Raw genomic sequence first — 25,496 nt, 5'->3', positions numbered from 1 at the left:
CTATCATGCCATTTGGTCCAGTGGGCGGAGCTACACCTCACATTGGGTGTGAGTTTCAAGTGCAAGGACAGTCCGACGAGCATCCACATTCAACCTAGAACTCTCCGCCTGGGACCTCATTCATAAATTAAGCTATGGTGGGTTTATACTTTACAGTTTACAATTGCGCTTTTACATTAATAGATAACTTTGCTTTATTTGAACTAATGATAGCTAGCTGCCAAGTGGCTGGAATTATTTTCCCAAAAGTAAATGATATGTAACGTCAAGTTTTGCTTGTTAACTAACCAGCAATGTCAATGCCGCTATCAAGCCAATATTCTAAACTTACCGGAATGAATTATATGACACTGATAATGACTAGATGTAATCTAATTTCACTGCAATTGCTTAATCGTTCAATAATAGCTGAATACTGTCAATTACTGAGATTAATTATTTATTTTGCTGGTCTCGTTAAAAACTGTTATTCTGACGGATTTTGGATGTCCTTGGTCTTATATATTTGATGGAGGGCCTACAGTATACATGAAGTCAACTTTACCATATTATCCTGGAGGCATACTTACTCACCCAGGATTGTGGAGTAACGGATTATGTAAGAATGAAAAAAGAAAATTGTAACTGTAATCCATTACATGTAAGAAAGAAAAATGGTAACTGTAATCCATTACGTTACCAGCAAAAATATTGTAATCTGATTACATATGCTTTTGAAAAACTAGATGATTACTTTGAGGATTACTTTTAAATTCAGAAACGAGGTTTGCGCCAAAAAAATCTTTTCAAATCATAATTGAAAAAAGCGCACATTTAAATTTGTTCCACCTGAGCGAGTCTGACCAAAAGTCAGAGACCACTATGATGACACACCAAATGGGTTTGATGGAACGCGGGAAAAGAGCAGGAATAGGCTTTTGTAGGCTGCAGTCCAAGCTGTCTTCCAATGGTACATCTGGTGTCTGCATTCAAGGATTATACAACTTGAATAAACGCTTGGAGGTCAGGATGACAGCAGTGGTGTAGTCTACAGCGATACGGATATCACTTATTATTGTTAAATACATAGCGCAAACATGTGAATCACACAGCTGCTCTCTCATTTAGCTATTTGCGCCTTATGGATTGTGATTGTTGTGGACGGCTGTTTACAAATCTAAATGTGTACTTGAACCCAATAATGGCTGAATTCAAGAAGTTGCTTATCGATCACACACAAATTATCTCTTGCAACATCTGCACAGGGAGGATCCCACCCTATGGAATAAAAGTGGGGCTTTTATTGCTCAATCTAATTCATGCTCATAAAAAAATTTAATCGATAGGCCTAATGGACACATGTTCAAACATGCACACTTTTTTATTAATTTTTATTTTTATTTCACCTTTACTTAACCAGGTAGGCCAGTTGAGAACGAGTTCTCATTTACAACTGCGACCTGGACAAGATAAAGCAAAGCAGTGCGACATAAAAAAAACAACACAGAGTTACACATAAACAAACGTACGTATCTCTGATATCTCAAAGTGCTGTACAGAAACCCAGCCTAAAACCCCAAACAGCAAGCAATGCAGGTGTAGAAGCACGGTGGCTAGGAAAAACTCCCTAGAAAGGCCAAAACCTAGGAAGAAATCTAGAGAGGAACCAGGCTATGAGGGGTGGCCAGTCCTCTTCTGGCTGTGCCGGGTGGAGATTATAACAGAACATGGCCAAGATGTTCAAATGTTCATAAATGACCAGCATGGTCAAATAATAATAATCACAGTAGTTGTCGAGGGTGCAGCAAGTCAGCACCTCAGGAGTAAATGTCAGTTGGCTTTTCATAGTCGATCATTAAGAGTATCTCTACCGCTCCTGCGGTCTATAGAGAGTTGAAAACAGCAGGTCCGGGACAGGTAGTGTACCTTTTCCTTTCTCTGTCACTTCTTTCTCTCTGTCTTTTTGGAAGAGACGCAGTAGATCCTTTCAGCAGGACATAACCAATGGAGAAAGACCTAATCCTATTTTAATAACCTCCTGTAAAAGAGCAGAAACAGGAAATGGATTAACCTGACATTTACTAGCCCTGGAAATGGGTACTTGCAATGGGATATGTGGTGGTATGTTACTTAAATGGCCTTTTAGTTAGTCTGGGACTTCTGCTATTAGACTTAAGGTGATCATCTCCAGGAGTTGACCAAGGATTTGGAGCTGAACCTAGTCCCAATAAAACGTACTGTGGGTTTCATGTTTAATTCCCTGTGATTGGGTTCAGAGGGAGAAAAATGACCAAGCCCTAAAGAATTCAACGAGTTGGGAGCTGTGGCATCAAAATCAATTTGTTCATTTGGTTGGTCCCAATCAATTTTACAGGAAAGTAATGGGTTGGGCGGTTGGGCTATGCACCAGAACGAATATTGCCTTGGTATGCTTCGACTTGACAGGTTTAAAATTACTTATTTTGAGCAGTGCAAGCCTCAGTAAACAAAGCTGTGCGGTGTACTTTCTTTAATGTTTGTTGAAGCTGTATAGAGCCCAGATAGGTGCAGTTCGGGGAGGAGGGTTGGGGTCAGGGAGGAGAGTTGGGGAGGGGGTTGGGAGGAGGGTTGGGGTCAGGGAGGAGAGTTGGGGAGGGGGTTGGGAGGAGGGTTGGGGTCAGGGAGGAGAGTTGGGGAGGGGGTTGGGAGGAGGGTTGGGGTCAGGGAGGAGAGTTGGGGAGGGGGTTGGGAGGAGGGTTGGGGTCAGGGAGGAGAGTTGGGGAGGGGGTTGGGAGGGGGGCTGGGGTCGGGGTGGAGAGTTGGGGAGGGGGTTGGGAGGAGGGTTGGGGTCAGGAAGGAGAGTTGGGGAGGGGGTTGGGAGGAGGGTTGGGGTCAGGGAGGAGAGTTGGGGAGGGGGTTGGGAGGAGGGTTGGGGTCAGGGAGGAGAGTTGGGGAGGGGGTTGGGAGGAGGGTTGGGGTCAGGGAGGAGAGTTGGAGAGGGGGTTGGGAGGAGGGTTGGGGTCAGGGAGGAGAGTTGGGAGGAGGGCTGGGGTCAGGGAGGAGAGTTGGGAGGAGGGCTGGGGTCGGGGTGGGAGGTTGCTTGGTCAACCCCTGTCCATGACAGGTACAGTTGATCCCACTCCATTCAATGCGGTATCAAGTTCTTCAGTATCTTTGCTGCTATGTGTGCAACCCTGATAAATCTAACTACTGTAGGATGGGATTTAAATTACACCAACTGCAGAAATAATACAAAGAAGGCATTGACGTACAGATTAGAATTAGCTATAAGTGTTTTTCTATTAGCTATATGACAGAGGCATTATATATCCAGTACTGTTCACAGCATAAGAGTGAAAAAATAACATCCATAATTACATGCACCTCAGAACATATTCCTAGTTAGACGTTCAATGCAACTATTCCACCTGTAAATCGCCATACATTATTCAATGTAGGCACAATTACTGAATTCACATTCTGTACAAAGGGAGACTGAAAATAGTTCCCTTGTCTATTGTGATTGCCTTGATGTAAGCAGCCAAAATAAGCACTGATGTGCAGTACAGTGCACTACAGTAGCAACCCACTGTTTGTTCCAGTTCCTATGAGTTTGGCACAATCCAACATGTTTACTGGAGTAGAGTGCAACACAACCAGTGTTTAATTTGAGTCCCAGTGGACGACCATTCATGTCATGGCCGTCTGACAAAGTCGGACAAAAAGTCCAAACAACATGCAGTGAGAGTGTTCCACCACTGTGGTCTGGTGGGTAATTGAAGGGTTTTGAGTAGCCTACAGCCCATGTTGGCAAGATCCAGAATGCCATTTGAGATCTAGGGGTTTGGACAGTGAGCCACAAGGAGCGACGGGGCTTCCAGCTGATATGGTTTTGTGCTCATTGGCTCCAGGCTTCTGTTTTTCTCATTGTGCCTTGACCTCCAAAGCTACTCTTTACACCAACGTAGGGATTTGTCTGTTGCCCAATGCCTTCGTTTGGACCTCAGAGAATTATGAATTATGATAATGAATTGAACCATTGTTGGTTTTTGTGAAACTTAAAGACTTAATTGAATGCTTCAAGCCACAGGCCACAGTTGGACAATAAACTGTCAAAATGCAGATCCACCCTTGGGCTTCCTGAATGACACAGTGGTCTAAGGCACTGCATCACAGTGCTAGAGGTATTACTACAGACCCGGGTTCATCCCCAGGCTGTGCCACAACCAGCTGTGGCCAGGAGTCCCATAGGACAGCACACAATTGGCATCATCCAGGTTAGGGGAGGGATTGGCCAGGGGGGGTTTACTTGGCTCATCACACCCTAGCAACTCCTGGCAGGCCAAGTTCCTGCAGGCTGACTCCAGTCACCAGCGTTTCCTCCAACACATTGGTGCGGCTGGCTTCCGGATGTTGAGGAGCACGGTCATTTTTTTAACCATTATTTTATCAGGCACGTCCAGCTGCATCTGGTCTCCCATCCAGGACCAACCCTGCTAAGCTAGAGAAGCAAGCTAGCAGTGGGATGCAAGGTGATATGCTGCTGGTGATATGCTGCTGCTGGTTAGGTGGGTCACGTTTTGGATGACGCATTACTCCACCTTCGCCTTTCCCGAACCTGTTGCAGTGACGAGACAACATCGAAATTGGGCAGAAACAAGGGGGGGGGGGGGGGGGAAATACAAAAAATATATACTAACTAAAAATAGCAGATCCGCCTTCATGGATTTGTTTTTGCGTTGACTGACTATCTTCACGCTTTGTTAGAATTTTAAACAACCTTATGTCCTCTGGTTGATATGTGAAGGTCAAAGATCAGGCCTGGGGATACTACTTATTTGTGGCCATTCAGTGTGTAATGCTGCAAAACATTTGAACAGTTCATTCTGAATGAGAGGACTTCAAACATTCTGGAAATGAAAATCTAAGAAATGTGTAAAGTTATCAGTGAAATTAAAGTACACTCCAATAAACCTTCAGTTGCCATACTGACAACCCTCTGCAACTTTGCTGTTCAATTCAACATTGACTGTTTTTAGAGTGCTCATTCAACATTTAAAGCATTTTTAACACACCCCAAGTACTGATGACACAGGTGAGAGGGAGGAGCTGAAGGAGGGGAGCTTGACCGCAGAGCGGGACTCTCCTGGGCCTGATATTGGATAGATCCCCCGCTCCGGACCAATTATTGGCGGCTGGTGACTGCAGCACCAATCCCTCACACATGCTACATCCATTTCCTGGGGGGCGCTGCAAATGTACGTCTGAAACTGAAAAAGGAACGATCATATCCAAAAGGAAGAAAGAAATGAAGATGAAGGTCCATCTGGTGGCTTGTTCAGAGGTTGGGAGTGGAAAACAGGTTGCTGTTGTAGCTGTCAAAGGTGATGGGGCAGATAGAGGGAGAGGGGCAGAGAATGAGATAGGCCTCATAGGCATGAGTTCAAATGTCTTCTACTTGGGAAACATCTGTTGTGATCCCCCCTCGTCCTCCCACCAACCCAGAACACATTGCACCATGTGGATATTTGTTTGAGATGCTTTCTCCACTTACTCAATCCTCTTGAGCAAGCACACTCCTTCAGCATAACAATTAAATAGCATGGGAGCAACAAAAATTCAAATAAAGAACATGTTACATTTTAGTAAGACATTCCAAGCAAGGTAATGCAAAGAAAGAACAAGAGTAGGCGGCCAGTACATAGCAATAAACTTTAGTGAATTATTAACAGAATATAATTATAAAATAATACCTATGGTAGCAGTCAGCACAGTACATCAGGACGAACAACTTCAACACGTTTCGATTACTAGAGAATTCCTCAGGCAGCAGGGTAATGTTAAATATGCTCGTCACAAAGAAAAACAGACTAGATATACTGGATACTATCTATATACTGGGCACTATTTACATACTGGACACTATCAATATACTAGATTATATCTATAAACTGGATACTTTCTATATTCTAGATACTATCTATATACTGGACACTATCAATATACTAGATACTATCTATACACTGGATAGTTTCTATATACTGGACACTATCTACATACTGGACACTATATATATATACTAGAAACTGTTAAATACTGGATACTATCTGTATTCAGGTCACTATCTACATACTGGAAATTATCTACATACTAGATACTATCTATATACTGGATACTATTTATATACTAGATACAATCTATATACAAGACACTATATACTGGATAAAATCTATATACTGGATACTATCTGTATATTGGATACTATCTATGGTATATACTGGATACTATCTGTATATTGGATACTATCTACGGTATATACTGGATACTTTCTGTATACTGGATACTTTCTAAATACTGGACACTATCTATATACTGGACACTATCAATATACTAGATACTGCCTGAATACTGGATACTATCTATATTCAGGTCACTATATATATACTAGATACTATCTATATACTGGATACTATTTATATACTAGATACTATGTAAATACAGGACACTATATACTGGATACTATATGTATACTGGATACAATCTATATACTGAACACTATCAATATACTGGATACTATTTAAATTCTAGATACTATCTATATACTGGATACTATCTATATACTGGACACAATCAATGTACTAGATACTGTCTAAATACTGGATACAATCTATGTTCAGGTCACTATCTATATACTAGATACTATTAATATACAGGATACTATTTATATACTAGATACTATTTATATACAGGACACTACCTACATGTATATACTGGAAACTATCTATATACTGGATACTATCTGTATACTGGATACTATCTGTAAACTGGATAATATCTGTATACTGTATACTATCTATATACCGGACACTATCAATGTACTAGATACTGTCTAAATACTGGATACCGTCTATATTCAGTTCACTATCTATATACTAGATACTATCTATATACTGGATACTCTCTATATACTGGACACTATCAAAATACTGGACACAATCTATATACTGGATACTATCTATATACTGGATACTATCTGTATACTGGATACTATCTATATACCAAATACTATCTATATTCTAGATACTATCTATATGCTGAATACTATTTTGTGTGTCAATAGGACGCAGTGTTTTGATTATTGAAATTGTTTGTTATTCTGTTTCATTTGTTCCCAGGGGGGGAAGGGGAAGGCACCTAGGGAGTGCTTAGGCAAGAGGGCAAGAGGCATACATATACCCATAGAATATTCACTGTCTAGGCACACTTGGTAAGTCCTGGGCGGACCACCCCCTGTATTTTGGTTAGCGCACCAGGTGGTGCTAAGTTAGGTAAGTAGTGGGTAGGCAGGTAAGGTAGGAGAGGGGGCTTTGATATTTACTTTCTTTGCGTTGGTTCCGTCCAGCCCTTTTTCCCCATATTACCGTGTGAAGGAATAATTCCTAGTAACGGTAAGGTCTCTGCTTTTGTCATCCTTACTCGCACCTACAGTCCGTACCTCTTTCGTTTCACGGGGAGTTGAGTTGTAGCAGGGAGTTGCGTTCCCTCTTCTTAGAGGCGTGCGTAACAATATACTATATACTACCTATATACAGGACACTATCTACATGTATATACTGGATACTATCTATATACTGGAAACTTTTTATATATTGGATACTTTCTGTATACTGGACACTATCAATGTACTAGATACTGTCTAAATACTGGATACTATCTGTATATTGGATACTATCTATATACTATATACTATTTATATACTGGATACTATCTATATCCTGGATACTATCTGTATACTATCTGTAGGTCCTCAACGTGTAGGTCTGGGGGGGGGGGGGGGGGGGTTGTCTTGCTGGTCTGGATGTAGGTCCTCAACGTGTAGGTCTGGGGGGGGGGTTGTCTTGCTGGTCTGGATGTAGGTCCTCAACGTGTAGGTCTGGGGGGGGGGGTTGACTTGCTGGTCTGGATGTAGGTCCTCAACGTGTAGGTCTGGGGGGGGGTTGACTTGCTGGTCTGGATGTAGGTCCTCAACGTGTAGGTCTGGGGGGGGGGGGGTTGTCTTGCTGGTCTGGATGTAGGTCCTCAACGTGTAGGTCTGGGGGGGGGGGGGGTGTCTTGCTGGTCTGGATGTAGGTCCTCAACGTGTAGGTCTGGGGGGGGGGGTTGTCTTGCTGGTCTGGATGTAAGTCCTCAACGTGTCTTGCTGGTCTGGGCAGGGTCTCTATTGATCTGATGCTCCTGTGTGAAGTGTTGGGGCTGCGTTTGAGAGCGATGTCCTTTTGGGTCCAGGAGAAGGTGGGCACTGCTGCCTTGTATAGGTGGACCTGGTCGTAAAGACTGTTCAAGTTCAGTTCAGGGTGGAAATGTGGGCCAGGTAAACATTTGGTTTTGAGGCACAGTCATGGGAAATACTTGCATTTACCTGCTGTAAGCCAGCAGTATACCAACCTGTGTCCCACTGCTAGCTTGCTTCTGAAGCTAAGCAGTGTTTGTCCTGGTTGATCCCTAGATGGGAGACCAGATGCTGCTGGAAGTGGTGTTGGAGGGCCAGTAGGAGGCAACCTTTCCTCTGGTCTAAAAATAATATCCCAATTCCCCAGGGCAGTCATTGAGGACATTGCCCTGTGTAGGGTGATGTCTTTCAGATGGGATGTTAAGCAGGTTTCCTGACTCTCTGTGGTCACTAAAGATCCCATGGCACTTACTGTAAGAGTAGGGGTGTTAACCCTGGCGTCCTGGCTAAATTCCCAATCTGTTCCTCATACCATCACAGTCACCTAATCATCCCCCACCTTACAATTGGCTCATTCATCCCCCTCCTGTAACTATTCCCCAGGATGTTGCTGTAAATGACAATGTGTTCTCAGTCAATTTAACTGATAGAATAATGGTGGAAGTCTTTTCATGGTAGCAAGGTGGCGATAACCACATGTGCGTTGGGGAACGTAGAAGAAGCTTTTTCAATCACTCCCTTGAGTGCTGTGGCCACACTTTACTGCTGTGCTCTCAGGTCGTTTGTGCCTGTGTGTACTATTATGTGGCTGGGTGACCCTAGTTGGTCCTCAGTACAGAAGGTCTAAGGCGCGTTGGGTGTTTGGACACCAGAGTTTAGACACACTGTGTTTGGAAAAAAGTTAATTTTCTTATATATATTTCCCGTTTTAGTCCATAAGGAGTACAATCTGTGGCTTTTGTATGTCCTCAGTGGGTGTGGGGGGGGGTGTCAGGAGGGCTATCAGGGTAGCTGATAGGGGGGTAATCAGAGGGGGTGCTCAGTCTGTCCTGCTGTGATGTCGACGCTTTGGCCAGGGTCTGGGGTGAACTGTTCTGCTATGGTGTCAAGACTTTTGTCGGGGCTGAGGTGGGCTGTTCTGCTGGCTTCTCTGCAGGGGTGGCCAGCTCTCTAATGGGTCACACATCATCCCCCTCACCCTCTCCTCCAGCACTCTGATACTCTCCTGTAGTGCTCTGCTCTTCTCCTGCTCCTGCTCTTTCTCCTGTTGATGTTGTCTCACCACAGTCCAGAGTGCAGACACAGTGCCTTGCAAAAGTACTCATTCCAATTGGCATTTTTTCTATTTTGTTGCATTACAAACTGTAATATAAATGTATTTTTATTTGGATTTCATGTAATGGACATACACAAAATAGTCCAAATTGGTGAAGTGAAATGAAAAAAAATCTTATTATAATTTTTTAAAGTGGTGGGTGCATATGTATTCACACACTTTCTTATGAAGCCCCTAAATAAGATCTGGTGCAATCAATTACCTTCAGAAGTCACACAATTAGTCAAATAAAGTCCACCTGTGTGTAATATAAGTGTCACATGATCTGTCACAAGATCTCAGTATATATACACCTGTTCTGAAGACCACAGAGTCTGCAACACCACTAAGCAAGCTGCACCACCAAGCAAGCGGCACCATGAAGACCAAGGAGCTCTCCAAACAGGTCAGGAACAAAGTTGTGGACAAGAACAGATCAGGGTTGGGATATAAAAATATTTGAAACTTTGAACACCATTAAATCCATATTAAAAAATGGAAAGAATATGCCACCACAACAAACCTGCCAAGAGAGGGCTGCCCACCAAAACTCACAGACCAGGCAAGGAGGACAATAATCAGAGAGACAACAAAGAGACCAAGGATAACCCTGAAGGAACTGCAAAGCTCCACAGCAGAGATTTGAGTATCTGTCCATAGGACCACTTTAAGCCGTACACTCCACTGAGCTGGGCTTAATGGAAAAGTGGCCAGAAAAAATTAAGCAAACATGTTTGGTGTTCGCCAAAAAGCATGAGGGAGACTCTCCAAATATATGGAAGAAGGTACTCTGGTCAGATGAGACTAGAATCTATATTTTTGGCCATCAAGGAAAACGCTATGTCTGGCGCAAACCCAACTCCTCTCATCACCCCAAACACCATCCCCACAGTGAAGCATGGTGGTGGCAGCATCATGCTGTGGGGATTTGTTTCATCGGCAGGTACTAGGAAACTGATCAAAATTGAAGGAGTGATGGGTGGCGCTAAATATAGGGAAATTCTTGAGGGAAACCTGTTTCAGTCTTCCAGAGATTTGAGTGGGACGAAGGTTCACCTTCCAGCGGGACAATGACCCTAAGTATACTGCTAAAGCAAAACTCGAGTGGTTTAACGGGAAACATTTAAATGTCTTGGAATGGCCTAGTCAAAGCCCAGACATCAATCCAATTGAGAATCTGTGGTATGACTTAAATATTCCTGTACACCAGCGGAACCCATCCAACTTGAAGGAGCTGGAGCAGTTTTGCCTTAAAGAATGGGCCAAAATCCCAGTGGCTAGATGTGCCAAGCTTAGAGACATACCCCAAGAGACTTGCAGTGTTAATTGCTGCAAAATGTGGCTCTACAAAGTATTGACTTTGAGGGGGTGAATAGTTATGCACGCTCAAGTTTTCAGTTATTTTTTCTTATTTCTTGTTTGTTTCACCCCAAAAAATATTTAGCATCTTTAAAGAGGTAGGCATGTTGTGTAAATCAAATGATGCAAACCCCCCAAAAATATATTTGAATTCCATGTAAGGCAACAAAATAGGAAAAATGCCAAGGGGGGTGAATACTTTCGCAATCCACTGTATCTCTCTCCACCTCATGCTCTCTGGGTGTTGTTAAGCTGGACTATTTATTTGTGCTGACTAGAGTGTTCACCTCCTGATCCAGCTCCACTTGCCTTACCTCCAGCTGAGTGAATTGATCCTTCTTTCTTTCCCTCTCTCCCTCTCCCCCTTCCCTCTGTCTTTCTTGTTCACCATGTGAAAAGGTGAGTCCTCAAAGGCTATATACTTCCGGTGAATACGACCTGCATCAGTAAAGAGAGATCATAGGGGCAAGCACTCAAGAAACCCAAACTGTCACCGCCCTTCACAGGCATGGAGGAAAACCAAAGAAGTGCCAATCCAGCCCACACATTTTGTGGTGAGGGAGGAGGGAGAGAGGGTAAGTAGAGAAACACTATCATTGACGTAATGGCGACGTTTCTCCCAGGACTAGCACACATCTCCAGATGGTAGGTTATACTGGATGGAATCATGCTGTTTTGTTTCTCTTTCTCAAACAGGAAATGTCACACACAAGTGTCTTTGTACTGGAGACGAACAATCATAGGAACATGTAATGCTGTAACTTCATGCTGTCAACTTCCCCTTGTATTGTAGCATCCATGTCTTGCATTATCATGTTATTAAATCACTCATAAGATGTTATGAATGAATGTATATTGAAGTGGGTATTTATCAGTGGTGTAAAGTACTTAAGTAAAAATACTAATACTAAGTACTAAATAAGTAGTTATTTTGGGGGTATCTGTACTTTACTTTATTTTTGACTGCTTTAACTTCACTACATTCCTTAGGAAAATATTGTACTTTTTCTCCATACATTTTCCCTGACACCCAAAAGAACTCGTTACATTTTGAGTGCTTAGCAGGACAGGAAAATAGTCTAATTCACTTATCAACTGAACATCCCTGGTCATCCGTACTGCCTCTGATCTGGCAGACTCACTAAACACACGTGCTTCGTTGGTAAAGGATGTCTGAATGTTGGCACATACCCCTGGCTCTCCGTAAAAAAGAAAATGGTGCGATCTGGTTTGCTTAATATCAAATTTGTCACATGCGCCAAATACAAAGGTGTAAACCTTACAGTGGAATTCTACTTACAAGCCCTTAACCAACAAGGTAATAAGGAATTTGAAATTATTTATACTTTTGATACTTAAGTACATTTTAAACCAAATACTTTTACTCAAGTAGAATTTTACTGGGTGACATTAACTTTTACTTGAGTCATTTCTTATTAAGGTATCTTTACTTTTACTCAAGTATGACAGTTGCGTATTTTTTCCACCACTGGTATTTATAGGCAATGTTAGCAGTATTTTTTTTGTTGTTGCCAAGTTCTGTGGTGTTTGGCATGTGGAACATACAACCTTTTTTTTCCCTCCAAGATGGCGTAGCAGTAGGATGTCGGTTTGTCTTGTTCCATGTATATATCTTTATATTTTATATTTTTAAAATTTCAATTTCCATCTACGGACAGAACATACTCTCCTGCATCCCGCCTCACCCAATGTGGTACAGATCTGCAATTTGTTGCACTTTAGAACCGGAACCCCCATTAGAAGCTAACTAGCTAGTCACCTAGCCACTGCTAGCGGTCATCACCATTAACTCAGACATCAGCCAGCCTCAGCACGGTCAATTCCTGCCAGTCTGCACAGCGCGATATCAACCCAGAGCACATCAGACTGCTTTTTCTCTACCTCCTCTCCGGATTCCTACAGCAAGTTCTGAACCTTTACACCGGATCATCGCAGCTAGCTAGCTGCTATCCGATTGGCTACTCCAGACTAACGTCTCTGTCCCAAAGCAAGCACCAGTTAGCCTGGAGTTAGCCTCGAGCTAGGCCCATCTCCCGGCTAGCTGAAGAGGTCCATCAGCCAATTCTTGGGCTACAATACCCATTTTGCCAATTGGCCTGGACCCTTTTACTGCGGACACGGAGCCCTGCCGATCCATCACAACTGGTCTGCCGACATAACCGTCCGAGGGGGTTTCAACAGGCTTCCGTTGCGACGTCCCCCGAAGGCACATCTGCTATCCCCAGCCTGCTAGCTGTCTGAAACGCCGTGTCTCCAGCTTACTTACTGGACCCTATGATCACTCGGCTACACATGCGTCTCCCTATATCAATATGCCTTGTCTATTGCTGTTTTGGTTAGTGATTGTCTTATTTCACTGTAGAGCCTCCAGCCCTGCTCAATATGCCTTAGCTAGCCCGTTTGTTCCACGCCCCCACACATGCGGTGACCTCACCTGGCTTAAATGGTGCCTCTGGAGACAAAACCTCTCATCATCACTCAATGCCTAGGTTTACATCCACTGTATTCACATCCTACCATACAACACCTTTATTTAACCAGGTAGGCCAGTTGAGAACAAATTCTCATTTACAACTGCGACCTGGCCAAGATAAAGCAAAGCGGTGCGACACAAACACCAACACCGAGTTACACATGGAATAAACAAATGTACAGCAGGGATTTCTGAGAAGCGTGTTTAATATATAATTATTTCAATTTCAATAAGCATCATCGACCTGACCAAGGCTTTCGACTCTGTCAATCACCAGATTCTTATCGGCAGGCTCAATAGCCTTGGCTTCTCAAATGACTGCCTCGCCTGGTTCACCAACTACTTTTCCGATAGAGTTCAGTGTGTCAAATCGGAGGGCCTGTTGTCCGGACCTCTGACAGTCTCTATGGGGGTGCCACAGGGTTCAATTCTTGAGGCTGACTCTTTTCTCTGTATATTTCAATGGTATCGCTCTTGCTGCTGGTGATTCTCTGATCCACCTCTATGGATATGACACCATTCCCTATACATCTGACCCTTCTTTGGACACTGTGCTAACAGACCTCCAAACGAGCTTCAATGCCATACATCACTCCTTCCGAGGTTTTCCAAATGCTTTTAAATGCTAGTAAAACTAAGTGCATGCTCTTCAACTGATCGCTGCCCACACCTGCCCGCCCGTCCAGCATCACTACTCTGGACGGTTCTGACTTAGAATATGTGGACAACTACAAATACCTAGGTGTGGTTAAACTGTAAACTCTCCTTCCAGACTCACATTAAGCATCTGCAATCCAGAATTATATCTAGAATTGGCTTCCTATTTAGCAATAAAGCATCCTTCACTCATTCTGCCAAACATACCCTCGTAAAACTGACCATCCTACCGATCCTTGACTTCGGCGATGTCATTTACAAAATAGTCTCAAACTCTACTCAACAAACTGGATGTAGACTATCAGTGCCATCCGTTTTGTCACCAAAGCCCCATATACTATCCACCATTGCGACCTGTATGCTCTCATTGGCTGGCTCTGGTTGGCTGGCCCTCGCTACATATTCGTCGCCAAACTCACTGGCTCCAGGTCATCTATAAGTTTATGCTAGGTAAAGCCCCACCTTATCTCAGCTCACTGGTCACCATAGCACCACCCAACCGTAGCACGTGCTCCAGCAGGTATATTTCACTGGTCATCCCCAAAACCAACACTTCCTTTGGCCGCCTTTCTTTCCAGTTCTCTGCTGCTGATGACTGGAACGAATTGCAAAAATCACTGAAACTGGAGACTTATCTCCATCTCTAAATTTAAGCATCAGCTATCAGAGTAGCTTACCGATCACTGTACCTGTACACAGCCAATCTGTAAATAGCACACCCAACTAAATCATCCCCATATTGTTATTTATCCTCTTGCTCATTTGCACTCCAGTATCTCTACTTGCACGTCTTTCACTCCAGTGTTAATGCTTAATTGTAATTTTCGCCTCTATGGCCTATTTTTTGCCTTACCTCCCTAATCTTCTACATTTGCACACACTGTACATAGATTATTTTTATATTGTGTTATTGACTGTACTTTTGTTTATGTGTAACTCTGTTGTTTTTGTCGCACTGCTTTGATTTATCTTGGCCAGGTCGCAGTTGTAAATGAGAACTTGTTCTCAACTGGCCTACCTGGTTAAATAAAGGTGAAATAAAAAATCCAAAGTCTGTCAACCATACGTGCACTTAACCAAAGCAAGCAGTTACCTGGAGTCAATAATGCATTTTAGTTGGTATGATTGAAGCCCTCATCCCTTGGCGTCGTGGAGTAGGCTGTTTTCCTGAACACACAGTCGTTTTAGGAAGTTTGTTTCTCTCACTCAACATTATCAAACTTCTGTGGCAGCTCTCCATAAGCTCCAGTCATTAGCACAGTCTGTGAACTATCATTCCCTCAAGTTAATCAGGGGGTTTGTACAGGCTAGGTTAGGGAGGAGCAGACAGTGTTGTCTGCCTCCAGCTCTCTGTGGATCTCAGTGTCTCCCTTTGCTTCCTCTATTCAGGCAGTTTATCTCTCTGTTTCTCTCTGTTTCTCTCTCTGTCTGCGGTCTATCCGACCCAGGGCTGAACCATGTGGCTGCCCGGTGTCGTGGTGCTGTTATTGGAAACACCCCTCTGATGCTCCCATTAGCCTGATGTAAAGATGATAGCTTGTGCTTTGTTTGGATATCCGTTTCCAACAGCAGGTCACGATGCTCAAGAGAGACCAAGATGATGGGGTTGCTGTGGTTTGAGGCTGCCAAAAGGCAAAAAGGAGGGAGAGAGGAACGAAAGAGAAAAAGATGGAGGTAGGGGTGGTAGTGTCCTGGTCAATGCCTGGCCAAAATTATACGTAGAAGAGGGATAAATAATGTACAGAGAGGAGGTTGAAGAGACAGTAGAGGGAGAAACAGAGAGGAGGGGGATCAGAGACAGTGGACTGGGAGAAACCGAAAAGGAGGGAGAAGGGACGGTGGAGAGGGAGAAACATTGAGAAGGAGGAGAAAGAGGGGAAAAGGCAATAAAACTCCACATTGGGATCAAGGTCACAAGAGAAGGTCAAATATCAGGGAGATAAGGACCACCCACTGCAGCTATGAGGAGGGATGAATAGCTCACACCACCATGACACCCATTATACCCTAGCTTTACAACATGTCACCCTGCTCTTCTGGCTCAATGAACCAGTCAGATGAACCATATTCCATTCAGGTGTGTGTGGATGTGAAACTCACCCGCATCATGTTGGCTGGAGTACATCTGTGACGTCACCTTCCCTGAGATCTGAAAGCCAACTGAGGTGAAAGACTATAGACGGTTGGCTTTGAGTGGCGTGTGACGTTGTGCAAAAGGTTATGAGTTCCAGGCGCACTCTGTAATACAGGGAGGACATGTGAAAGTTACCTGTGTATGACCTCATGCATATTGGTCAGAATGACATACGCTAGACAGTATAAGACAAAAGACTCGTTCGAGCGACCTGAGGCCTCTTTACTCATAAACAGAAAAGTACTGCTCTCATTTCTGGAACCCGAAGTGGACCCAGACTGGATGGTCTATTTGGAATACTTGATTCATGGACCATTTGCTCAACTCCCTGAGTCATCCTCCAAGGCCTGTGATGTGGTCTAACTCACTTTGAAGACCAGCGGGATGCATCAAATGTATCCTGCGTGAGAGTGTGAGCCTTGTGAGCTGCGTCATGGGTTCTTCGGTCATCGTACAGCCGTGCTGGAAACGTCGCTCAAGATTGTTTTTGCCTGGATCTGTGATTCAGACACTCTATTGCAAGACAATCCCATTTCTTTCCCCTCATCTGCCAAACAACATTAAGTATCATCTTGGACACAGAATTTCCTTTATTTGAACCAAATGGATGCTTTTAAGCTTGGCTCAAACCATCAGATTAACCAGAAACACATTCATATTTCATCACGTTATGGGCTGGAATTCACCTGGGCTTTTGTCTTTTATTCTCTGGGCTGTGAGTTTCTCTTTTCTCCTTTTTGTCAAGTACCACACTTTGAGACTATGGGACAAGTTGATCATCTGATTACTTAGACAGTAATCTAAGGTCCATTTGAACTTTTACCCCATGATGGTTAATAATGTGGGATATTTCCTGCTGTTCAAAGGTCATTTTTATGTATGATTTACAGTATAGCCATTGATTGTTTAGGAATGTAATGGAGAAATAAGGACTACAGCCAAGGGAGGGATTGTGAAGTTGGCAGGCAGGTGCAGTGTGAGTTAGATACTCCGAGACTCCCACAACACCCAACCATCAACACATGGGTTTAACATAACGTTAACAACAACGGGTTGGAACCAAAATGATGTTCCAATTCTTCTGTTACAAACAGAACCCGTATTTTTTTTTCATTCCGTTCCAGTGTTTCCGACTAGAAAATAAAGTTCTTACCGTCCCTTTTCATAATTTTTTAAAATCCTGTGTAATCAACATATTTTTTTTTACAAAATAGCTCATTCATTTACTTGACCCATGAGCATGGATAGGGAAGCTTGCTATGGAACGTGTAAACTAGTTGTACAGGCGCGAGATGAGACTGGAATTTCACTGTTGGGGAGAGAGTGAAAGACGGGTGGACATGGAGGGGGCTTGGCTCGAAGCGCTGAACATTATGACATGACGCGAGTTGGAATGTGTTTAGGCTATGACTAGCATTATAACTTCCCCAAACTACAGAATTATAAGTACATTTTTACATTTAACCTTTATTTTACTAGGCAAGTCAGTTAAGAACAAATTATTATTTACAATGACGGCCTGCCCCGGCCAAACCCAGACGATGCTGGACCAATTGTGCTCCGCCCTATGGGACTCCCAATCACAGCTGGATGTGAAGCAGCCTGGATTCAAACCAGGGACTGCAGTGACGCCTCTTGCACTGAGATGCAGTGCCTTAGACCGCTCTGCCACTCGGGAGTCCCAAAATATATACTAGACATTAGGAACTTTCCGAGGGCAGGAAGAACTAAGCCCGATGCCCGGGCACACCCATACCTACCCGGACCAGCAGACACACCGCTCACAGTATGAAACCAACAAAAAAAATAGCGAAACACAAAGCAGACAATAATCCCATCCCCACCCTCACCCTTGATTGGATGACCTCAAACATTTATACTGTATATTTGAGTATAAATTTATTCCAACTCTCATCAATTCCAATCTTCAGAAAAAAAAAAAAAAAAAAAAATTCCAATCTTCAGACCGCCACAGATTTGAAGAATAATAATACATGATTAACCAGCTCTCAATATTTGAAAATAACTTTGGTTCTGTTTCCGTTCCTCAAAAATGTTATTTATTTTTCGGTTTTCGGTACTGTTCCCTGAACCGGTTCCAACCCCTGGTTAAAACATTACATACCAGATCATGAACACCTTAAGGCAGTGGTTCCCAACCTTTTTCGGGTTACTGTACCACCAACTTAATTTTGCTCTGCCCAGAGTACCCCTGAGGTACCCCCCTCGTGCATTTTACCAGTAGGCCAATGGGCTCATGAGTCTTCTCAAGTACCCCCTGTGGACAGGTCAAGTACCCCCAGGGCTCCTAGTATCCCTGGTTGGAAACCACTGCCATAGGGCTCCTGGTACCCCTGGTTGGAAACCACTGCCTTAGGGCTCCTGGTAACCCTGGTTGGAAACCACTGCCATAGGGCTCCTAGTATCCCTGGTTGGAAACCACTGCCATAGGGCTCCTAGTATCCCTGGTTGGAAACCACTGCCTTAGGGCTCCTGGTAACCCTGGTTGGAAACCACTGCCATAGGGCTCCTAGTATCCCTGGTTGGAAACCACTGCCTTAGGGCTCCTGGTAACCCTGGTTGGAAACCACTGCCTTAGGGCTCCTGGTAACCCTGGTTGGAAACCACTGCCATAGGGCTCCTAGTATCCCTGGTTGGAAACCACTGCCTTAGGGCTCCTAGTATCCCTGGTTGGAAACCACTGCCATAGGGCTCCTGGTAACCCTGGTTGGAAACCACTGCCATAGGGCTCCTGGTAACCCTGGTTGGAAACCACTGCCATAGGGCTCCTAGTATCCCTGGTTGGAAACCACTGCCATAGGGCTCCTAGTATCCCTGGTTGGAAACCACTGCCTTAGGGCTCCTAGTATCCCTGGTTGGAAACCACTGCCATAGGGCCCCTGGTAACCCTGGTTGGAAACCACTGCCATAGGGCTCCTAGTATCCCTGGTTGGAAACCACTGCCATAGGGCTCCTGGTAACCCTGGTTGGAAACCACTGCCATAGGGCTCCTAGTATCCCTGGTTGGAAACCACTGCCATAGGGCTCCTAGTATCCCTGGTTGGAAACCACTGCCATAGGGCTCCTAGTATCCCTGGTTGGAAACCACTGCCTTAGGGCTCCTGGTAACCCTGGTTGGAAACCACTGCCATAGGGCTCCTAGTATCCCTGGTTGGAAACCACTGCCTTAGGGCTCCTGGTAACCCTGGTTGGAAACCACTGCCATAGGGCTCCTGGTAACCCTGGTTGGAAACCACTGCCATAGGGCTCCTAGTATCCCTGGTTGGAAACCACTGCCTTAGGGCTCCTAGTATCCCTGGTTGGAAACCACTGCCATAGGGCTCCTGGTAACCCTGGTTGGAAACCACTGCCTTAGGGCTCCTGGTAACCCTGGTTGGAAACCACTGCCATAGGGCTCCTAGTATCCCTGGTTGGAAACCACTGCCATAGGGCTCCTAGTATCCCTGGTTGGAAACCACTGCCTTAGGGCTCCTAGTATCCCTGGTTGGAAACCACTGCCATAGGGCTCCTGGTAACCCTGGTTGGAAACCACTGCCATAGGGCTCCTGGTAACCCTGGTTGGAAACCACTGCCATAGGGCTCCTAGTATCCCTGGTTGGAAACCACTGCCTTAGGGCTCCTAGTATCCCTGGTTGGAAACCACTGCCATAGGGCTCCTGGTAACCCTGGTTGGAAACCACTGCCATAGGGCTCCTAGTATCCCTGGTTGGAAACCACTGCCATAGGGCTCCTAGTATCCCTGGTTTGCAAACCACTGCCATAGGGCTCCTAGTATCCCTGGTTTGCAAACCACTGCCATAGGGCTCCTAGTATCCCTGGTTGGAAACCACTGCCATAGGGCTCCAAGTACCCCTGGTTGGAAACCACTGCCATAGGGCTCCAAGTACCCCTGGTTGGAAACCACTGCCATAGTGCTCCTGGTACCCCTGGTTGGAAACCACTGCCTTAGGGCTCCTGGTACCCCTGGTTGGAAACCACTGCCTTAGGGCTCCTGGTACCCCTGGTTGGAAACCACTGCCTTAGGGCTCCTGGTACCCCTGGTTGGAAACCACTGCCTTAGGGCTCCTGGTACCCCTGGTTGGAAACCACTGCCATAGGGCTCCAAGTATCCCTGGTTGGAAAACACTGCCTTAGGACTCCTGGTTCCTCTGGTTGGAAACCACGTCAAGAAGTTGCCCCCATCCCTCCTGCTAATCGGGAAACTTTTGCAAATTGTTGTCTGAACAGCCCCAAAAATTGTTCCATGAAGGAAGGGCTGTCACTGAATTTCACTTGTTCCCTGGAGAAGGACTCAAGTATGCCCCCATTTCTTTTTTAAACCTGCAGAACTCCCTGGTGCTGCTAGGGCATATTAGGAGTCTAATGTAAAGTGTTTTAAATGAGATTTGCATTTGTTTTAATTAAAGTTAAACATTTACTGTGGTGTTGAAATGTTAGTTTTTTAAATTGTAACCTGTAGTTTTTATTTATCTTTTATTGGAATGTTAGTGGTGAATGTGTTGCATTTGTTGTCCTCAGGGCAACATTGAAATGAGACCCTGGTCTCAATGGGCTCCTCTGACTAAATAAAAGTTAAACAAAAAAACGAAACAAATTCATGTCCCCACAGAGCACAGGCAAACAATTGGAGTGTTCTGGACTTTTGAATACTCTCCAGGAAATTCCACCATGCACAATTTGTCTTTGTAGAGAAAGCTGGCATGGCCCTTGCCAAGGAGATGTCATGACGAGACCCAATAGCACGCAGGCACTAGAAGTGCTTACCACCGGCAGTCATGACCGCAATAAAATTCAAAAATTCCACGTGACGGTGACTCACAGTAATCTCCTTTCATGCACTCCAGACATGTGTTGGTAGTACCCAACTCGCTAACGACTATTAATCAGGTCACTAATGGCCTCGTACTCAGCGCTCTATTGTCTCTCTAACCAATGCAAATGGGATCGAAAATCACATCAAACACTTATCATCAAAACAGTATCATGCTTTTAAACCTCACCTCACTGTGATGATCAATTTGAAGAGAGAAGTTCAACTACAGGTTGAAACTGAGTGGAAAACATAGGCTTTGAAACACCCACAACGACCAACATAACGAAATGGACAGCTCTTTCTAAGGAGATAATTAATTAAAAACACCCTTATGCATATTAGAGGTTAGAGCCCCCGCAAAAAACGGAATTAAAATGATTGTGGCATTATAGCCTACCGCATATTACACAAAAACAATGAACAAAACTGATTTCAGATGTCTTGGGTACATAATTGATCTAGCCAATACAAATTATAGTAATCACCTTAGTCTGGACTGTATTACAATGCATTCTGGTTGGACTGGTTACTTTATGTTACACTCCTAGGCGATGCTGTTGGTTCATTGATTGTTCTGGAATTTGTATTTGATTTTGAATAGCCTGGTAATAGGGCATTTTTTATATTTTCTTAACTATTAAGCTGACACATTACCTTTGGCTACAGAATATCTCAACACCGTGCGTTTCCATTTCCTCCTCTCTCTCTCCTTCATTCCTTTCTCGAGCGCGTAGAGTTTAATTAAATATGTTCCTGAACACATTTCACTTGGTTTCCCAAATGAAGCACTGGGTAGTTGCAGGAACAGGGTTGGAGAGCCCATTGCATACAGAGTTTGGGCGGAACATCACCTGTTGCCCAGCGAGAACGTGCTCCTCAAACTGGTTGATGCATGGAGTGAAATCAGTCTTCTTATATGTATTTCTCAGCTGATCATATTAAACACATGCTCCCCTGCAAAAACAAAATAGTCTACCTGGCTTAAAAAGCAAACCGGCGGGAAAGCAGCCTCCATTCGCTATAGGAGTGCATACTGACATATTTTTTCCCCCTGTTCTGGCTCCTGCCCATTTGATAATGGACCATTCTAAATTGATTATTTTTGTTCACATATTAGTTAAAACTTCTTGAGGGCAGGGGGCAGCATTTTCACTTTCGGGAAAAATAGCATGCCAAAATTCAACTGCTTGCTACTCATCCCCAGAATATAAGATATGCATATTATTAGTAGATTTGGATAGAAAACACTGAAGTTTCTAAAACTGTTTGAATCATGTCTGTGAGAATAACTGAACTTATGTAGCAGACAAAACCCAGAGGACAAACCATTCAGAATTTGTATTCTTTTGATGTCACTGTCTTTTCAATGAGATTTTTTAGAGACACAAGATTTCTAATGGACTTGCTTGCAGTTCCTACCGCTTCCACTGGATGTCACCAGTCCTTGGAAATCGGTTGAGGTTATTCCTTTGTGTAGTGAAGAAGTAGGGCTATCGTAAATGAGGGTCACATGAAGGAAATTCACGTTCAGGTCATGGCAGACCTGACTAATTTCTCTCTTGTTCGCCCCCCCCTCACAGTAGAGGCATCAGACAAGGTTCTACAGACTGTTGACATCTAGTGGAAGCCGTAGGAACTCATCCATATCTCGCTGTGAATTCAATAGGATCTTGGTTGAAAATCGACCTGCCTCAGAATTCCCACTTCCTGTTTGGATTTTTTTCTCAGGTGTTTGCCTGCCATATGAGTTCTGTTATACTCACAGACATAATTCAAACAGTTTTAGAAACTTCAGAGTGTTTCCTATCCAATATTTATAATAACATGCATATATTAGCAACTATGACTGAGGAGCAGGCCGTTTACTCTGGGCACCTCTGTGCACCTTTCATCCAAGCTACTCAATACTGCCCCTGCAGCCATAAGAAGTTAAATCATCAATAGCCTATAGTCTCATCGTGCAGCCCGTATATGTTTTGATTTCCAAGACATTCTAAGGTTTGTATCATTCACAACTAAAGTTGACAAATAACTCTAAATCTAGCATTTAGGACCTGTTTGAAATTTATACATTTTAAGCTCAACCTAGCAACTTCTTATACGCACTCCCGCTCCGGAATGGGGAAAAAATCCTTTATATTTTATTCAGCTAAGTTCAATTATATTCTTCATACTATAAAATCATATAATATAAAATAATGGCACAGGACTTCTGATTAAATCTTGTCAGCTAAATGAACAAGCCTAAAGATTATGGCATTGTGCGTAGCCAGATACAGTAGGCCAACTCATATTCTGTTCTTCTGAAATACATGTTCCAAATATTATAATGCTTCTTCAGACTAAAATAAATAATGTAGGTGTTCCAAAGGCGTACATCAGCGGCGTTTACGCGTGGAGGCCTGGAGAAGATAAACGTGTTTATGCTAATTAACAGTCAATTGCCATGAGACCAGCAGTCTTTCGCATGACAATAACCAGCTGACAAAATTTCATGACCGCCACGGCCGTAGGTAAGCCCATGATGGCTGGTATCCAATTGATCGACCTTGAGAATTGTTATGTTGTTTTCACCACATGTTTTGTTAAGACCTGGTGAATTTCCACCAACCTCCGTGTGAACTCATACACATGACCATGAGGGACTCCTCATTTCGGGAGAGTCCAACGACTGATAAAATTTTGGAAAGAAGAAGGAAAAAAGGAGAGGAAAATATATAACAGGGCTGGCATTTCAAGCAGCTTTATTTCAGGCTGTGCCAGCCAGCCAGCCCCTTGGAAAGGGGACGGCGTCTAAAGGCCAGGTCTGCGGAAAGGAGGGCGTAAACAAAGATGTTGTGACAAGAAATCATTTCAAAGCCCCCTCGCTTCTCCGTGGAGATAAAGGCAAGAAAAATCTTATTTACTTCCCCGAATCCATGTTGGATCTCTGTCGTCCTTCGGCAGAGCTGGAGTGCCTGGGAACAATTTGTCCCAGCCATTATTCCAATCTGTTAAAAGGATGAGAATTGCAGGCCACGCTTCAGGCCTGCTTTACTGACGAGGATGAAAAGAGGAATGCTCATGTGTTTTTCTACCTCACTCCTTCCCTCCTTCTGTCTCTGTTATACTGTGGTCTCAACATCAGAGCATTACACAGACACCATATTGTTAAATATTCCGTCACATTGGGACTTCCTTCGGTCCTGTTCAAGCCGCTGACATCAACTGTATCATTTTGTGTGTATGTGTCTGTGTTTGCATGCGTGTGTGTCCGGCTCCAGCACAATCTGGGACAGGCGGTCCGCCGTGTAGTTCAGCCCACTTACAGTCCAGAGAGCAACTTGGGAACAGCTCTCTGAGGCAGTGGCAAGCTGTTGCATCTGCGAAAGGCCATCCCGAGTGGCTCTCTCTCTTTTATGGGGAGATGGTGTTACACAGAGGGCTGGTGCTGGTGGTGTTACTCTGGGAGCCAGACTGCGGTTAGTTGGCTTCTTTTTGTTCATTGTCTAATACTCTCCGGCCCTCTCTTCTCTTCCAACTGTGTGGTCACATCGGGGTGAGGCTGTGGCGTCTCCAGCGATGCTTTTTTCCCTCCCAGCCGTCTCAGGGTCTTCCTGTCGATGAGAGCAGGGCCGATGGGTGGAGCGGGGCCGTCCGGCAGGGCCTGTTCTTCCACGTGTGAGATGAAAGGGACCATGACTCTGCGCCAGAGTCGACACTGTTTCCAGGGTAGAGAGCAGAGCTGAGTGAAACACCTCATGTAAGGCCTTCTGTCAAAGCTAACAGAACTCTGCTGTAAGAATGGAAAAATTTGTCTTTGAAATGTTACTGAATTTATATGAGGAGTTGTTTAAAGCAAACAACCTTTGCCAAAAGTGAATTGACAAATGTATGAGACAAGAAATGGTCCATATGAATTTATGTGAATGCCTAATCTTTGATATTTTGTCTTGGTTGTTTACCTTGTCATGCATTGTCATGGAATTTGCTATGTAATTTGATATAGTGTAGTACCATTCATTGTTATGACTGGGCTCCCGAGTGGTGCAGCGGTCTAAGGCACTGCATCTCCGTGCTAGAGGCATCACTACATACACCCTGGTTTGAATTCAGGCTGTATCACAACTGGCTGTGATTGGGACTCCCACAGGGCAGCACACAATTGGACCAGCCTCATCTGGGTTTGGCCGGTGTAGGCCCTCATTGTAAACAAGACTTTGTTCTTAACTGACTTTTTTTTATATAGACTACATGTCAGGAAGTGTTACAGGGACATTTGACAATATGCAACATCCTATAGAGCCCATGGGGTCTGTAGCTAGCCCTCTAGCCATGATAATACCATGACTTAGAAGAGACCGTTATAGGAGTAATATCTGTCCTGACTTACAGTAGAAGAGACCGTTATAGGAGTAATATCTGTCGTGACATAGAAGAGACCGTTATAGGAGTAATATCTGTCGTGACATAGAAGAGACCGTTATAGGAGTAATATCTGTCGTGACTTACAGTAGAAGAGGCCGTTATAGGAGT

At 44.1% G+C, this 25,496-nt stretch overlaps 1 pseudogene; it reads right to left on the bottom strand.

Moving 5' to 3' along the window:
- Window positions 1-24,660, bottom strand: part of LOC120058142 — an 86,290-nt pseudogene extending 61,630 nt beyond the window's left edge.
- Window positions 24,661-25,496: the final 836 nt, after the last annotated feature.

Source organism: Salvelinus namaycush, chromosome 13, assembly GCF_016432855.1.
Source record: "Salvelinus namaycush isolate Seneca chromosome 13, SaNama_1.0, whole genome shotgun sequence".
Lineage (NCBI taxonomy): Eukaryota > Metazoa > Chordata > Actinopteri > Salmoniformes > Salmonidae > Salvelinus > Salvelinus namaycush.
This window is presented reverse-complemented; position numbering and strand designations above follow the sequence as displayed.